This window comes from Triturus cristatus, chromosome 3_1 (assembly GCF_964204655.1).
Source record: "Triturus cristatus chromosome 3_1, aTriCri1.1, whole genome shotgun sequence".
NCBI classification, from domain to species: Eukaryota; Metazoa; Chordata; class Amphibia; order Caudata; family Salamandridae; genus Triturus; species Triturus cristatus.
This window is the reverse complement of record NC_140583.1, coordinates 1152863245-1152882277: the sequence shown is the minus strand read 5'-3', so window position 1 is coordinate 1152882277 and position 19033 is coordinate 1152863245.

Here is a 19033-nt window from a genome sequence, read left to right as displayed (position 1 = left end):
AGGCCTCGAGGGGATGTAAAATGCCAGGTTTTGAGATGGATGCTAATCTTATATTGTTTGTTAGGGGACCGAAGACTAAAGCTTCTACCGCAGAGTGGTAACCAATTGGTGTAATACTTTTGCTCTTACTGAATTTCATTATATTTAGACGCAAAATACTAAGGTATGGTTCGTTTCTTCGTGGTATGTTTTTACCAAGTATCAAAGTTCGAGGGAGACTTTTGCGGAGACATGCTAGTAATAGTTAAATGACCACTTACTGGGGCTTTTTATAGGGTTGCAAGGTCCTTATGTTAGTAGTAGCCTCTTATCAATTTGCGCAATAATAAAATCCAGTTAAAAATCTATTAAATCTAGTTAGAAAAATAGAGTTTTAAAACAATTGAATATTATAATAAAGCCACCAGGTTTTCTGTCTCCCTACTTTGGTTGCAGGCCTCTCAGCCTGTAGCCCAAGCGCATTGTGCCCTTTGTGCATTGATGCATCACTGACCCTTCATATCAGGCGACCACGATAAAATAGGAGCTAAGGCAGGACGTTGCTGAATCCAAGAGGTGGATGGCCAATTCAGGAAGTTGGAGGGTTGTCCTAGTCCCAACCAGGCCCACCTCTGCCGTCTTTTTAAAGACCAAAATACATTGGTTCAAGTGCTAACAGCACTTCTACAATGATTGATCGTGTTCTTCCTTCCTTTGACCAAACACTAGAATATGGTCTCTATAATTGAAGCAATTAATAACAGGGCAAATGATATCTCTGATGGTCTTGTGATAGATCTCAGCCACAGAGGAGATCCCTAAAACTGAGCTGACAGCCCTTGAATGTAGAGCTCTTGAGTGGAGAATGTTGTAATAGAGAGATTGCTCATCCGACATCCCTTGTGTAAGTCAAGGATAGAAAATGCTATTTAAACAACTAATAATGCCATGTATCAAGGTACTAGGGTGTCTCTATTTCAATGACGGAATTCAGGATGCATATGTCAATATAAATTCTTATGTGGTTGATGTTTTGGCTGGCACTACAATGATCCGGAACGCCCACAAAGTCAGGCCTTTCACTGCTTCTAATATGTCGTACCCTGTAAACACTGAAGGTCTGCCACTTTCTGATCAATGTGCATTGGTACCTAGCAATGTGTTTGAGTCACCCAATGAACAGCATCACTGATGTCAACCACAAATTTAGGGTGAGAGCTGGACCATGCTGTAGAGATTACTGTGTTAACAGTAAGATAACTGTTCGAGGCATATGAGCTGCAGATTACACACTTTTGCATAGATCGCCATCTGGTGTTGGGCCCCGATGTTTGCAGTTTGTTTTTCCTCTTGGAAAGTCTTTGGAAGTCACGAGGTCGGTGACTCCTCCTTTGGATCGTATTGCGCCTGGGCTTCAGCTCCATCCTCAGATATTTTTTTGTCGCCATCGGGCTCGGATGTAATCTTCGCGCTCCGGTTCCGAACAGTTTCCAGTTCGACGATCGACGCGGAATCCTCACCCCAAATTGCGGTATTGTTTCGATCGCGATCTCCTCAATCAACGCACCTTCTCATCGGCAAACCTTCGGTTCCAGTCGTCGACGGCGGTCTTCGGGCCTACCCAAGCTCCGGTCCCGGCTGATGGAAAGAACTCCATTCGAGAAGTGCCCTCAATGTGGGTGCAAATTCCCCCACACCGATCTTCATGAGGAATGCAACCTCTGCCTCACCCCTGAACACGAGGCTCGAGACTGTCCGGCCTGTAAGTCTTTCCGATCGAAAAAGACTATTCGAGACCGAAGAGCCAGAAGGAACATGGCACACTCCTCGACCTCCGTTCCAGTCTATATCTTCGGAGACGACATCGAAGATCTGGGGCAGCAGCGCACCGAAGACGACCTCGTCAGTGCTTCCGAGGCCGACGAATCCGATGTGGAAGACATCACTCAGGCGCAGAGGGTCGTGAGTACTATACCCCCCCACACCCGCGCCAACACCCAAAAAGGCTTCGGTCACGCCTTCGCCTCCGGGCCTAAGCAAGTCCAGAGATACTGCTTCACACACCCCACCTTCGGGCCCGGTGAAGAAGCCAAGTAAGCCTTCCGGTGGCTTGGGCTCGAGCCAGCCTACCAGCGGTGCCGAGAAACACACTTTGGCACCGAAAAAGAAACCGACCTCTACCTTGACACCAAGCTCCGCACCGAAGCCCTCGGGGTCGAAACCCAGCTCTTCCGTACCAACGCCATCTTCGGTACCGACCATACCCCATAAGGCCCTCGCCACTGACACTTCCAAGCCGAAGCCCATCTCGGCGCCGACCAAGAAATCAAAGGTTCCCAAACCCGGTGCTAAGCACACTAGCACGGAAAAGCCTAAAAAGACATCGGCTCGACGTCTTCGACGCCGACGGACCAAACACTTTCACAGGAACTATTTACACCGGATCCCTTGCAAAAGACTCTCACCAAGGATCCAAAAACTGGACATTTGGCACTCTCTTCCAAAAAGAGACATTTGGACAAACCAGCTCCGCCTCCACCTCCAAAGAGGAAGGACTCTGCTACCTCTCCTTTCAGAATACCTTCCCCACCTCCTCCACCCTCTCCAGACAAATTCTCAGGCGTCAGGCGAAGCACCACCACCTGACAAAGAGTCAAAGCTACTGGACGCATCAGGAAAGCGCACTGCGTCACAGGCAGCCAATATATGGCGTATCGCCAACACCCAAGCGCTATTGGCCAGATATGATAGGGCACATTATGATGAATTAGAAAGGATAATGCACCACCTCCCTGAAAAATATAAAACTAGGGCCAATAAATTAATTCAAGAGGGTAACTAACACCTCTATACGCTGTGCCTTAGATGCAGCAGACACAGCCTCCAGGGCCATTAATGCTAGCATTCTCCTCCGCCGCCATGCTTGGCTAAGAATATCAGGATTTAATCCAGAGGTACAAGCCTCCATCCTTAATCACCCCTTTGACCAGGAACACCTATTCGGCCTAAAGGTAGATGAGGCCCTCGAAAAAATGAAGAAGGATACGGCGAAGTCCATGGGAGCCCTACAGTCACACCCTCCTAGGTGCTCTTTTCGACGCTCTTCCTTTCGGAGTACATCTAGAGGCTACTCCTCCGGTAATGCGTCCACTTCCTACAAATCCCCCACTCAGTCCACCTTCACAAGGGGTTATCAAAGAGGTGGCTATAGGGGCAATAATAATAAAGGCAGAGGCAAAACAAATACCGCCCGCTCTGCCACACCGCCTACCCAATGACTTCCCCCCCCGCTACTTCCAGACCATCCCACTCCGGTCGGGGGCAGACTTCAAAATTTCCTTCATGTCTGGGAGACCATCACCTCAGACAAATGGGTGACCCACATTTTTCGGTCAGGATACTGCCTGGAATTAACATCTACCCCCCCCCCCCAACATTACACCCAGGCAATGCCCAATGTCACAAGTACATTCCACATTATTAAAGCAGGAGGTAATCTCCCTCCTAAAAAAACAGGCAATAGAACATGTTCCCGTCAATCAACCAAATTTAGGGGTCTACTCCCTATATTTTCTAATACCAAAAAGGGACGAGACTCTACGACCTATTCTAGATCTCCGCCCCTAAACACATACATACACTCAGACCATTTTCACATGGTAACGCTTCAGCAGGTACTTCCGCTCCTCTCCCAGAACGACTTTCTCACCACACTGGACTTGAAAGACGCATACTTCCACATTCCAGTACACCATGCTCACAGAAAGTACCTCAGATTTGTAGTGGACGGACAACACTACCAGTTCAAGGTGCTCCCATTTGGAGTCACAACAGCAACGCAGGTATTCACCAAGTGCCTAGCGGTAGTGGCAGCACACCTCAGAAGACCGCACATTCACGTCTGCCCATACTTGGACGACTGGTTGAAAAAAGCCACTTCATGCAACCAATGTGTACACCACACCGCCACCAGAATCCAACTACTTCACCAACTAGGCTTCACGGTGAACCACCAAAAGTCCCAGCTAACACCATCCCACATAAAACAATACCTCGGTGCCACCATAGACACCTCAAAAGCAATAGCCTACCCCAATCCGGCCAGGATTGCAAGCATTCAGGCTTTGCGACAAAAATTCGTACTTCAACACTCCCTTCCAGCAAGAGTGTTTATGCAACTGATAGGGATGATGGCCTCTTGCATTTTCATAGTGCCTCACGCAAGACTCCAGATGCGTCCACTCCAAGAGTGCTGAGCGCGCCAATGGAACCAGGCCCAGGGGCAACTGACAGATCTGGTGTTGGTAGACGTTCGCACCCATCGCTCTCTGCAGTGGTGGAACACCACAAACCTTTCCAAAGGTCGACCGTTCCTGGACCCGGTTCCCCAAATAATACTAACAACGGACGCATCGCTCTCCGGCTGGGGAGCTCACCTATTACACCTCACAGTGCAGGGTACATGGACGCCTCAACAAAAGTTACTCATATCAACCATCTGGAGTTACTAGCAATCTTTCTAGCCCTAAAATCCTTTCAACCACGGATTTCAGGCAAGGCAGTCCTCATTCGCACAGACAACATGACGGCCATGTATTATATTCAAAAACAAGGCGGCACACACTCTCCACAGCTCTCTCAATTAGCACAGAGCATATGGAGATGGGCAATTCCACACAAAATCTTTCTCCTAGCTCAACATGTCCCAGGAGTCCAAAACACCGTGGCAGATCTGCTCAGCAGACAGACACAACAGATCCACGAGTGGGAACTTCACCCACAGGTTCTTCATCCGTTCTTTCCAATTTGGGGGCATCCACAGATAGACCTCTTCGCCACCCACGAAAACACAAAATGCCCAAGCTTCGCCGCCAGATACCCACACCCATTGTCCAAAGGAAATGCGATATGGATGAACTGGTCAGGCAAATTTGCGTACGCTTTTCCGCCTCTCCCACTCATTCCATTAGTGGTGCGAAAGCTACACCAGCACTCCCTCACACTGATCCTAGTGGCTCCAACGTGGGCCGGACAACCGTGGTACACCACGCTGCTGGAACTCTCGGTAGTACCACACCAAAAGCTACACCTCTCACCATGCCTCCTAACCCAGAACCATGGAGAGATCAGGCACCCGGACCCAGCTCCGCTCAACCTTGCGATCTGGCTCCTGAAATCTTAGAATTCGGGTACCTAAACCTTCCCCCTGACTGTATGAACATCATCAGAGAAGCTAGACGCCCTACCACTAGAGTCTGCTACGCTGCCAAGTGGAAAAGATTTGTTGTTTATTGCCATACCAACACAATCAATCCTCTAGATGTGTCTATACAACACATCATATGCTACTTACTCCACCTACAAAGGTGTAATCTAGCCTATACCTCCATTCGGCTACACCTCGCAGCAATTGCAGCTTACTTACAAAACAGGCAGCACCTATCACTTTTCAGAGTACCTGTCATTAAAGCCTTCATGGAAGGCCTCAAAAGAATAATTTCCCCCAGAGTACCACCCTCACCTGTGTGGAACTTAAATATCGTTCTCACAAGGCTGATGGGGCCTCCCTTCGAACCTTTGCATAAATGCGAACTGCAATTCCTCACAAGGAAAATAGCTTTCCTTGTAGCCATCACTTCCCTTAGAAGGGTCAGTGAGATACAAGCACTTACCATACAAGAACCTTTTTTTGTCAAATGCACCAGACAAGGTTGTTCTCCGTACCAACCCAAAATTCCTACCTAAAGTCATTTGCCCTTTTCACCTAAACCAATCTGTAGAATTACCTGTATTTTTCTCGCAACCTCAGACCGTTGCAGAAAAGGCTCTGCACACGCTAGATGTCAAACGAGCCTTACTTCACTGTATCCAAAGAACACAACCTTTCAGAAAGACCAAACAGCTGTTTGTATCTTTCTCTCCACCACACAAAGGCAACCACATCTCAAAATCAGGGATAGCTAGGTGGATTGTAAAATGCATCCAGATTTGCTACCACAAAGCAAAACGAACGCTTTCCGTTCCCCCTAAAGCCCATTCTACACGGAAGATAGGGGCTTCCATGGCTTTTCTAGGGAACATCCCACTAGATGATATCTGCAAAGCAGCTACATGGTCAACACCGCACACTTTCACTAAACACTATTGTGTAGATGTGCAAACCAAGCAACAAGCTAGTGTGGGCCAGGCTGTACTAAAAACACTATTTCAAACCACTGCAACAGATACCGGTGGTCGCCGCTAAGGTTGGGAACTGCTATATAGTCTATGCAAAAGTGTGTAATCTGCAGCTCATATGCCTCGAATGGAATATGCTACTTACCAGTATGCATCTGTTCTTGGCATGTAGAGCTGCAGATCTACACACGCCCACCTGGCTACCTGTATCTGTTCCAGTCTATCTTATTTAGATACAACACACATGGGTTTCTTCACTGTTGTTACTATGCTCCATCTTTCCCTGCTGGCAAAAAAGGATGGAGCCGAAGCCCAATACTATCCAAAGGAGGAGTCACCGACCTCGTGACTTCCAAAGACTTTCCAAGAGGAAAAACAAACTGCAAACATCCGAGCCCAACACCAGATGGCGATCTATGCAAAAGTGTGTAGATCTGCAGCTCTACGTGCCAGGAACAGATGCATACTGGTAAGTAGCATATTCCTTCGATTAGGTGGGCCTAGCCTAACCTGTGCTAAATTCTTGAATTGGGCTATGCAGGAAATAGGATCACAGCTCCCCTGCTTTAGGTCCATGAACTAATTGCAAACAACGTGTGTACCGTAATGTCTTTCAAACATTGCTTAAATCCCTAGCAAAATAAATCATCAATTTGAAGCAGGATATTGTGATCAGTAGCTCTGGTTGGCTAAACCAGTGAATTACCCTCAAGAATCAATTGTAGAAAAGCAACCTAAGTATCTGTAGACATGGTTCATAAAATGTAATTTACACTGGTTCAAGAAGCACTGAAACTGTCTGGGTACCCACATGTATTTAATCAGTAAATGAAGTGACTGTAGTTGAGCCCCAACATAGGGTAGGGGAGAAGTTCCAACATTTCTATGATGACTACCATAGAAGAATACCATACCTTGGGGTTGAAATATAACATTTCCCTTAAAAATCACTTGAGTGGTATTTTACACTTTATATTGGGACTCTTTTACTTTTTGCACAAGGTTGTGCTATCCTCTCGAGTCACATTTATTCCTGAGCAATTTTATGCATAGCTACCTCTGTAGCCTAAATATATATATCCCGAACTGGAGTCAAATGACAAGGTCTTCCAGTCTCTCAGATGTCTGATCCGGTTGAAGAAAGATAACTCGGAAACAGCTTCGGATGACTGGACACCACCAGCAAAAACCAGTGCAGCTGCACCCACAACCACGCTAAGGTTGGAACAAGACTAGGCTGCATATGAGCACCTGGGTAAGCTGGACTCCACTCAAGTTAACCACAGTTTCAGGACAGCGAAAGGAGAATAACAAATGGTACAGGTGAGTGGGACAATCGGAATACTGAGCATCTTAGTACTCACCTTCCAATTGTGCAGAAGACCAGTCAGGCAGAGAGTACAGAGGCTGAGAGGGGGTCGTTATAGCGTGTAGAGTAGCGGTCTGTGGAGGTTGGGAACAAGACTAACGCCTTCTCGATCAGACAACAACATAGTGTGGGGCGACATTACGCCCCTCTTCCAGTCGCACTGCTTGAATGCGCATGTTAAGCGCCAACTTGTACATTCTGCCTTTTTACTCCTTTTATTCCATGTACTCCCTATTTTTCTTTTTTCCACTTTTTTTACTCCCGTTCAATCCACACGCAAGAATGATATGCCATTTCTGAAGTTTCCCATGTTTAAGTTGTGCCCTCCGGGCCTCTTACAAAAACACGTACTGATGCAAATTCGTCCAAGGCAGTGTTTATTAAAAACCCAATGCATTTCAGGCTACCAAAGCCCTTCGTCAGGGGTAACTATAAATAGCAATAAAGCATTTATCATTATCTTATTATTCATCATTATGCATTTTACATAATCAATTATTGTTAAAACTCATCTCGCATAATCAATCGTAACTGTACAATGCTCAATTTCATGTGTCTGTTACTGCTATACATATTTCTCCATTAATAATCCTCTACAACAACCGCTCTAACGATAACCCACCATTTAATAACCCAACCGTTATTGTAACAAAATAAACCACTTGCTTTTCCGCCCTCACCCTCCCTTTCTCTTCACGCAATCGGCCACACATTGCTTTCACCAACAATCTTGTGTCTCCATAACCTCTTTCTAATTACCCGTATCACCATCTTACTCACGCTGCATTTATACCGCTTTCTTCACGAACATTTCTAATTTCTCACACACTGCCTTTAAACTGCTTTCTTCACAAACTTCCCTCATCTACCCACATTCAACCATCCTCCCATCCGCCCTGAGCCACACTCTATTCGCAAACCTTTTACTTGTACACATGAAAGCACACACTATCGCTCATTTTTTTACATATACCACAATTTTAACCGACTCGCTAGCACACTATTTGATCTCCAACCAAAGATATCATCACTAGACTTCACGTACCTGCCCTGACGTTTAAAACCAGTCATTCCTCATCTCACCTACAACACGTGATTCATCGTCCAATACTTCCGCCCAGTTTCTAACCGCATACAGACACCCAAGCCCCTCCCTCATTTGTGTCACCTGATTGATCACCTTTCCCGCCCACACATGCTTTAGAATAGGAGAAATCTATGTTTCCCATGATCCAGTGTATTAACCAAAACTCGTAATGGAGAATAGTCGTTATCGTGGTTTCAATATGTCTCTGAATTTACTGCTTTATAAAGGATGTAACCACTGTTAAAACCTAAAATCACCAGTTACCGAATTGTCAATGTTATAAGGTTCATTTCCATCTCTCTTTTAACACCAGCTTGCTTGACGAACCAGGATGTTACACCATACGGGTGGGTAATTGCACTGCTACTTGAAATTCATCATCTTCATCCCTTTTCTGCTGATGGCTGCTATCCATTTTTGAGGGTAAAAATTCATTTAATGATCAGTTATAGTTGTAGGATGCACACCTATTTATCCAAATGTTATCCATATTTGTCCTCGTCCACCAAGATGCGTGCTCACTGGAAGAAATACCTTGCCCACGGGACACTTGAGTTAACAACAACATAGTGTGGGGCGACATTACGCACCACTTCTAGTCGCACTGCTTGAATGCGCATGTTCAGCACCAACTTGTACATTCTGCCATTTTACTCCTTGTATTCCATGTACTCCATATTTTTCTTTTTTCCACTTTTTTTACTCAGGATGGAGCAGAGTGAAGGATCTGGTTTTGCGGAAAGATTTAAGGTTTACATGGATAGGATGTTTGGGGAGTTGTCTAATAATTTAGAGAAGAAAATAGAGAGCACAGTTGAGTAGAAATTAAATGAGCATAGTAGAAGCAAGCGGAGTAACAAGAATAAACCTGTTGAAGAGGAGGTATTCTGGTCTACCGAGGAGGTAGAGGTTGTTGGTGGTACCTCTGGTCAAGCACATGTTAAGAGAAAAGAAAAGAGGAATAATAAAGAAAAGAATTTGGAAAAGAAAGGTAAGGAACGTAAGAGTCTTGGAGGCGAGAAGGCTATAAAGGCCAATGAAATCGCTATAAAGGCGAGGAAAAGAAGCCACAGTGTGGTGGCGTGCGATTCATCCTCAACAAATGGGGATGTGGAACTTATATGTTGTACAAGTTTTGCAGATAGTGAGGAAGAGGAGGTTGTGAGAAAAAGGATGTAAAAGAGATTAAATTGGAATTAAGGGATTTTGTGGATCCTATGGGTGAAGAGATGTTCGACCCATTGTTGATACAACATCCCTTATCGCCACAGTGGATGTCAGCTGATCACGTGGAAAAATATGTTTCCTATTGGATTAGGAGAGAAATCCCCAAGGAGGTGCGAACAAGATTACGATCTGAATGTCCAAGGCCAAGTTTAGAAAATGAGGTGGCTTATACACAGAGCTTGACACCAAGATGATGAGTTTCTTGAACAGATAAGGAAGCAACCCAAGAAGGGGCTTAGACAAAGGTTTAAAAGGATGTCAAGACAGATTACTTGATATACTTGGGCCTTTGACGAAGGTTTTTGATTTGTGCGAAGACACACACCCTGGAAATAGAGGTGTGGATATGGATGAAAATCCTGATAATTAACACTGCCAAGCGCTTATCAGATGCCATATTAATCAAAATCAAAACCAGCGAAGACCACCTAATTACAGAAATTAAACTATCACTCTACAAAAAGAAGCTTGAAGAAGTGAATAAAGAGATCATTGAACACAAGGAATATCTCATGCAAAAAAAGATTTCCAAATTACAGAAAGACCTTAAAAAATTTAGCCATGAGAAGGTATACCCTTACATAAACGATGATTACAAAGGAGAGGACAATTCAGACACAGGTTCCTCACGCAATGACCGTTCGGGATCTTCCGATTCCGAACAGGACAGTTGGTCTAGTGATGGTTCATATAAGAATTGGCAAAATAAACCAAGAAGACCTCGACGCGGAAACTTCAATCAAAGATTTGGACACCCACAAATGTACCCATGGTCTGGCCCATTTGGTCCAGTCCCTTTTCAAGGACCGCCACAATTTCCAATGGGACCCTACTTCCAGCCTGAATTTAACCAGCATTTTTTAGGCCAGGGCGGAAGGAGGGGGAAACGAGGAAGACGTGGCAACAGAAGAGTACAGTGGGAGGAGGACAGGCCAGGACCAAACACAAGGAGCAACTCCAGGGACCAACCACAACCGGGGACAAGCACAATGAGGGATTAGTAGTAAACCTAACAGACATAACCCTCACTACAGATGAGAATTCAGTCTTGGAAAGAGGCCTTGGATTCGTTCCAACTACCCACCTAGACAAATTCCAGTTACGCTGTGAACTTGGGGAATTTTTTAGAAAAATCAGACTCAAGGTTTTCTTCCAAGACAAGGAAGAAGTCATCAGCGATGGAGAGTACACTGATTTGAGACTTAAATCAACCTTCTATCCACCCTCAAACATGATGCCTCCAGAAGTACTAGCTTTTGAAGAAGCAGTTGCCAAAGAAGTAGAAGAACTACAACCCAGAGTTAATGCTTTTAATAACTTGAGTAACAAAGAACGTATGGCCTTGACAAAATTAAAAAATCGTACAGAAATAATAATCAAACCCGCTGACAAAGGGGGTGCCACAGTCATCCAAAGTTCATTGGCATACAAGACAGCATGTCTCACTCTGTTGGCTGACACGAAATTCTACAAAAAAATCAACCGAGATCCCACAAAGAAACTCAAGACAACTATATCAGCTCTGACATCAGATGCACTTGGGAAGGGATGGATCACTAAAAAAGAACACACGTTTTTGAATCAAGAGGAACCTAGAATTCCGCTATTCTACACCATCCCCAAGATCCACAAGGGGAAGTTACCTCCTCCAGGGAGACCTATAGTATCAGGAATTGGCTCGGTTCTGGAACCACTCTCCCAATATACTGACTGGTTTTTGCGCCCTCTGGTAAAACAGATAACATCGTATGTACAGGATACAAAACATCTCCTGAATCTTCTGACTAACATTGAGTATGACCCAACGAATTGCTTTCTAGTATGTCTAGATGTGGAAGCGCTGTATACGAGTATACCCCAGACCGAAAGCATCGGAGTCATTGAACAACTCCTAGAGAATGAAGAATGGCAATGGACTGCACCAAAGGAATGGATCATTACGTTAATGAGACTGGCACTAACGGAAAATTTATTCAAATTTGAATCCCAGTTATACTGGCAAATCCATGGAACTTCTATGGGGAGCACCTTTGCTCCTAGTATAGCATGCCTATATATGAGCCATTTTGAGAACCAACATATTTGGAATGCTAACCCATACACTAATAACATCTGTAAATGGTATCGCTATATTGATGATATCTTTATGGTATGGCGTGGCGACACTCAGAGCCTTTCAAACTTCACCCTATGGATTAACGATCTTAATCCTCATTTACGATTCACCATCAATAAAGACAGAGAAACCATTCCTTTTTTGGACATTAACATCATTGATAAAGATGGCACATTGAGCAGCTCGCTATACACCAAACCGACTGACAGAAACAGTCTGTTGAGATTCGACAGCGCCCATCCACGATCTCTCAGGGAAAATCTCCCGGTAGGACAATTCCTACGTATACGTAGAAATTGCTCCGAATTCCGAGATTACAAAAAAGAGGCAGAAACACTCACAGACAAGCTTAAAGAAAGAAACTATCCAATTAAAATAATTGAACAAGCCAAAAAAAGAGCACGGAACACTCCTAGAGAGGCCCTGCTTGAAACTCAAGAAAGACAACAACCCCAGAACATGATCTGTGTTACCACATTCAATTCGTCCTCAAATGATGTAAAAAAGATCATAAATAAAAGGTGGCCCATCCTCACCTCCAACAAACTCTCATATGACAAACCCATGTTCTCTTTTAAAAAGAACCGTAGTCTGAGAGATACCCTGATCCATACAGACACTTATGGTAATGTGGGTGACGTCCAAACAACATTATGGAATACACCACCAGTGACCTGACATTACCCTTGCGGGTCCTGTGTAGCCTGTGAATTCACCAGACCAAGCAAAACACTCGAACTTGGCCTAAACACCCCCTGGGAACAACGATCACATACCAACTGTAATTCTGAAGGAGTTATCTACCTCATCAAGTGTCCATGTGATTTGACCTACATAGGCATGACCAGCCGCAAAATAAAAATTCGGATAAGTGAACATAGGAGCACCATCAGACGTATGATCACAGCTACCAGACTAACAACACATTTCGTCGAGAAACATCATAAAGACACAGACATACGATGGACAATCATTGAGAAGATCAATGGTACCAGAAATTTACAGAAAAGACTCCTAGAGAGAGAACAACGTTGGGTGTATCGCTTGAGAACACATGAAAAGGGACTTAATGACTCTATACCGTGGAGTCAGCTTAATAAATAATCACCCCATGTGTCCACCACTTTACACCTTAACACTGAGTTACAGACACATTGTCTAATGACTACTACTGATATTCTACATCCCCATCAACCCTTCACTGAGATGCCGGACTGGAAATGAATACTACCAGTGCGACAACAGATGCCATCACAGGTGTATCATTGCACCCAAGTAAAACGATCTCCATATTTATTTTTACACGAGTTCATAACTGAACCAACCCATTCAGTCCCCGCCTCTCCACCCCTGTTTTTGTTAACGTACTAATGAACAGCAATTTGCAGACTGCCCGCGTCGATGGACCTGCAGTCAATACTATATTAACATATACTATACATCTGGGCATAATTGGCTATTCACATTATATCTGCGGTGCTCGTTAATTATCGTTTTTTGTCCATTTCCCGTCCATACCGCTTTTACTACACACGAGCGCTTATACTTGCACTCGTATTCCTTTTGACATTCCCCGGATAACGCCACCACCAGCCCGTCAGTATTAACCCTCATTACCTACACACAAAACTACAATTCCCTTCACCATTCGCCACTACACGCTGTGACGTATTACGTCACTTCCTGTAACCGAGGGGCGTGTTCCCAATCAGCCCGATGTTCCGGCGCGCTTTCCATGTTATTTATGCGCGACTCTTGCTTTACTAACTTGCGAAAGCCGAGGACCAGAACCAAACAGGTAGCAGGCAGGGCGACCGATCTTAAATAAGTAAGTAATTTGACCAGCGCGATGCCCCAGTTTCCTTATGTGTCAGCACTCGCTTTTTGGCCCTACCGATTCGGAACGACATACTGGCAGATTCACTCAGTCTGCTCCGTGACACACTCTTTCTTCACGGTTCCCCCACGACCGCCCAATCTGGCCTTCTGGTCCTGTGAGATTCAGTCAACCTCCCCGATTTGGGTAAAGTATATCTGTAGATCTAGCACGAATGAATGTGTTGTATGCATGTGTATTATGTGTATATCTTCATCATATTTCACCTTAACACACCCGTAGATAGATCTTGGAATCACCAGGAACATACACGTTTCTCGTGTGCACTAGTATCTGGAGACACTGTGTGCACGCTACTTTCAAAAACAGACATCACGCTGTTATCGCTAGGATGCGAATCATTTCGCCACTCGCACAGTATGCCTGTCACAAATACAACGATACGTTACAGTCATTTTGAGTGGCACGATAGGAGGACACTCCTCCCTACGAGAGCATGCGCACATAGATACACGCATGTCCACTTGCGGTAACCACTATACCGCTCAAGGAGAAATGAACCAAGCGGCAACTCTACCGCTGATATTTTTATATGTTGTTTGTCTCTACTTTTCCTTTTCAGATGGAGCCTGGCAGTTGACATACATCCACTCTTAATCAAATCACGTGGAGCAGCTACTCTGCCCTCACCATACTGATAGGATAGGGACACCCCATCACGAGTAATTTCACTCACATAGGGGAGTTACTTTTTTGCCCTGAAGAAAGTCCTGGACCATTTTTTGGCCCCCTTTTTGGACTGAAACATGTCGGCACTAGGGTCCTAGGACCATAATACTCCTAAAAGACCCATTTTATTTATTTTAACTACCCAGAGAGACCCAAGAATAAAGGGATACTGGGGATCTGCCTGCGGTATTTTATCTAGTTAACTCCCTCTGCCGTAAAACATATTAAAAGCACTCCCAACACTGTGGTCGAGCCCACCCGGACTTCTAGGGGTCTGGGTGACCCGATGATGAAGCATGACACCACTAGGGTGTGTGAGGGTAACTTAAAGAAATACTTAGTTTCCCCACGACCACGGTTGTATTAGGCACAACCTTATCTTAGGAGTTCTCATTTCTCCCCCTCTTCCTTTATCTTGTTAGATCTCCTCTCAGATCTGTTAGAGTATTTTTTGTGCATATAGTTTGTATGGGAGGATATACTCAACACAATCCTGCCTCTCTTACCCCCTAAGTCATTGGGATTTCCCAATACTTTGATGTGTTATAAAATATGGATGAAACGCGCCAATGGGTGCAGCGGGCGAAATGCCTATTGAATAATGCAAATGCTGCATTGTGTATTGAGAGAAGGAAGAGTATTCTTATGAAAATTGACCCCAAGCTAGCAGAGCTGGCAAGTAAAGTGTTTGGAGAAAGAAGTGAGGGGATGCTCTTCGGGGAAGACTTTGTTAAAGATTTGTCAAGGTACGTGGGTACTTTCAACTCTTTACAAAAAGCACAAAGAGATATTAAGAAGGTTTTTGGAGCGGCCGGGAGGATGCGGGTCGATTCCCCGGTCGTGGGCAAGGAATCACTCGAATCTTTTTCGAGGGGATTCAGACTCTACAATTATGGACAAGGTTGTGGAGTCAGATCAAGGTTTGAATATGGTGGATTCTACCCGCAGAGACAGAGATCGAGAGGTCGTGGTACACAAACAGATAGGAGAGGAAGAGCTTCCTCAGGTAAGGAAATGCTGAGACCCTATTCCTACCCCTGTAAAAGTGGGCGGCAGACTAGCCCTTTTTGCATTAAGGTGGAGAGAGATAACACCGTAACCATGGGTCTTGCAAACAGTACAGGGATATGAGATAGATTTTATGGACGTGCTGGTGCAGCAAAGGTGTCCAAACTTGTTAAGGTTTGCAAAAGAAGTTAGTTACACAGGAAGTAAGAGCTTTGGAAGAGAAAGGTGCAATAGAGCTTGCAGAAAATGTTCAAGGGTGTTTTGTAAGCAACATATTTCTGGTGGAGAAAAAAGACAAACGTATGAGACCTGTAATAAATTTGAGAGAGCTGAACGACATGGTGTGTTAAAACCATTTCAAAATGGAGGGAATGCACATGTTAAGAGACTTGTTAAGGAAGGGGGATTGGATGACGAGGTTGGATCTGAAGGATGCTTATTTGACAGTTCCAATGTGTGTAGAACAGAGGGACTTTCTCCAGTTCAGATGGAACGGAATGGGGTGGAGGTTCAAGAGTCTTCCATTCGGTCTGACGTCGGCTCTGTGGTGTTTTACGAAGGTGATGAGACCCGTGGTGGGTTGGTTGAGGTCAAGAGGGATTCGGTTGATTGTATACCTGAACAATATTTTAATAATGGCAGAGGAAAAGGTTTTGGCTTTGTAGCAGACAGAGTTTGCGATGAAAGTTCTGGAGGACTTAGGATTTGTGGTGAACCGGGAGAAATCATGTGTGGTTCCAACACAGGAGATACAATTTTTAGGTTTGCAGATACAGACCTTGGAATGTGTGTTGAGGTTACCGATGAAAAAAGTGAAGAAGATTCAAAGAGAGGTGAAGAGGGTAAAGGAGGCGGAATAGATAACCTTGCGTCAGTTAGCGAGGTTGCTGGGTTTGCTGTCAGCGTCGATTCAGGCAATTTTTCCGGCGATTCTGCATTACAGAACGTTACAGAGATTAAAGACGTATCATTTGAGACAGGGAGTGAAGTATTCTCAGAAAGTGAGGATGAATCAGGAGACACGGGAGGAGTTAGAATGGTGGTTGATAAATTTAGAGGCTTGGAATGGACAAGCAATTTTTTGGGGAAAACTAGAGATAGTGATAGAATCTGATGCAAGTTTGCAGGGATGGGGAGCGAGTTGTGGAGGAGTAACGACAGAAGGACTTTGGTCTCTGGAGGAAAAGAAATTGCATATAAATTGTTTGGAACTTCTAGCCGGATCTTTTGCGATTAAAAGGTTTTCTGAAGGGTCAAGTGAAATGTTGCGCATTGTTGAAGTTGGTCAGCATTTGGGTGGTTCTGTATGTGAACAAACTGGGTGGTCCACGTTCACTGGGATTAGCGGAGTTAGCGAAGGAGTTTTGTAGGTTTTGCATGGACAGGGAAATTATGGTCCAGGCTCAGTACATTCCAGGGAAGAGCAATGTGGAAGCAAATTGGAGTTCAAGGTATTTAAGGGATGTGAGCAATTGGAGATTGAACAGGGAAGTGTTTCTGAGACTTCAGGAGAGGTGGGGTCCATTGAAGGTGGACTTGTTTGCGGACAGGTTGAATATGCAGTTGAAGGAATTTTACAGTTGGAAACCGGATCCGAAGGCGAAAGGGGTAGAAGCTTTCTTGCAGGAGTGGGGAATGGGAAGGATGTATGCTTTTCCTCCGTTCTCGATGATACAGCGGGTGTTACTCAAGGTGATGAGAGAGAAGGCGAATATGATGTTGATAGTTCCTTTTTGGCAAGCTCAGGTTTGGTTTCCAGATGTGATGAATTTGTTAGTAGAGGATCCGGAGTTACTTCTGAATTTCCAGGAAATATTGATGGATGCTCAGGAGAATGTTCACAATCTGGTGATTTTCAGGACAGTTGGGACTTCTGGGGAGTCTGATTTCAGGAGAGTGTGGGAGGTGTCCGGGTTATCGTTGGAAGCTTCAGAACTCTAAGGTCATGGGCTTCCGGAACAACAAAGGCGTATAGGCCGGCATGTCGAAAGTGGTGTAATTGGTGTTTTGAGAGGAGTTTCGATCCCGTTTCAGCAGATGTTGCTGAGGTTGTGAACTATTTGTCTAGTTTATATAGGAGTGGTTTTGCGTACAGCTCAGTAAATTTGAGTTGGTCATCAATTTCAGCAGGTCATATGCTGATTGGGAGTTTGCCAGTGGGTCAAAATGCTTTGGTTAAAAGAGTTGTAAAGAGTGTTCGTTTTGAGTTGACCCCTAGAGCTAAGTACGCTTTACTTTGGGATGTGTCAGTCGTGACTTTAATAAAATCTTGATTTTCTACCCATTAAAACTGTGGAAAATCTGCATTATTTCCTGCATAATATGTAGTAACCTAGCCTACAAATGTATTGAGAAATATGGGACAAGTGGTTTCCCATAAGTGGATTTTCTAGATCAATATGTCCAGAAGAAGCGCTGGGTTGTAAGACACATTCCTATTTCCCAGATTTGTTTTATGGAAGTTGACCAAGGTGACTCATTTTGACCACCACTTTGGATTATGAACTCCGTATTGAATCGGGCCATGGACACAAGGCTGCTTTCCAGCATGTTTGACCCGGTACTTTTGCAGGTGCTGCCCTGGTCTGCTGCCACTACCCCCCTGTGCTCATGCCACCTTTATCCAACAGCCACCATCATCTAAATTCATATCAAGGGCTCCAGACCAGCCAATATGCTAAATAGGTACACGTGCCCCTGTTTTATCTCTGATTAATGCATGATTTGTAGATATCCTTTATCTCAGTTATAGTTAATATGTCTCTTTTTGGCATCTTTGGGCACCATATGTTGTTCTATGTAAATAACTCTCAAATGTATGTATCTGTTGACTGGTATCTGCCCAAAACCAGGCCCCTAATAACTCAATGAAAGCATTGAGCTTAGCTATGGTTTAAAGATATCCAAGTACAGCTTCAAGCTGCTGAGGAGAATGTAAAATATAAAGGAATGTGGAGTTCCATATGGAAAAGTACCCTTTTCATTGGATTGTCTCAAATGCAGTTCAAACAGTTCCCTTTAGTTGATCAAATCTAAGAGGAAAATGATATCAGGAAACATTGTAATTATTATTCTCCAGCTTTGAACATGTGACCCGGAGAATAACATTAAAACTTAATTTGAAGGTGATTAAAAAGCACCCAAGAACTGAGTGGACAATGTTGTCTAAACTTTGTTTTTATCTCTTTGATTCAATATCCAAACTGCCTCTCCATCCATGTGAAATTCTAACTTACTAATCAGTCCATTGTTGTACAAACTCTCTCTCTCTCTTTGGGGCTGGGCTATGCTCTCATTGGAATCTTCTGCCAAGTCTTTCAATTTCACCCTGGATCCAGACTTTTCCATGTCCAAACATACCATCATCACTTTTCAAGTCTTTTAACTATCGGCTCTTTAGAAATGTTTTTTCTCATGCAGACTTCAGGATAGTGGCTACATTCATTTTCTGGAGTTGAGAATAAGGATGAGGGAAATTAACATATTTCTAGAATAGGTGTATCT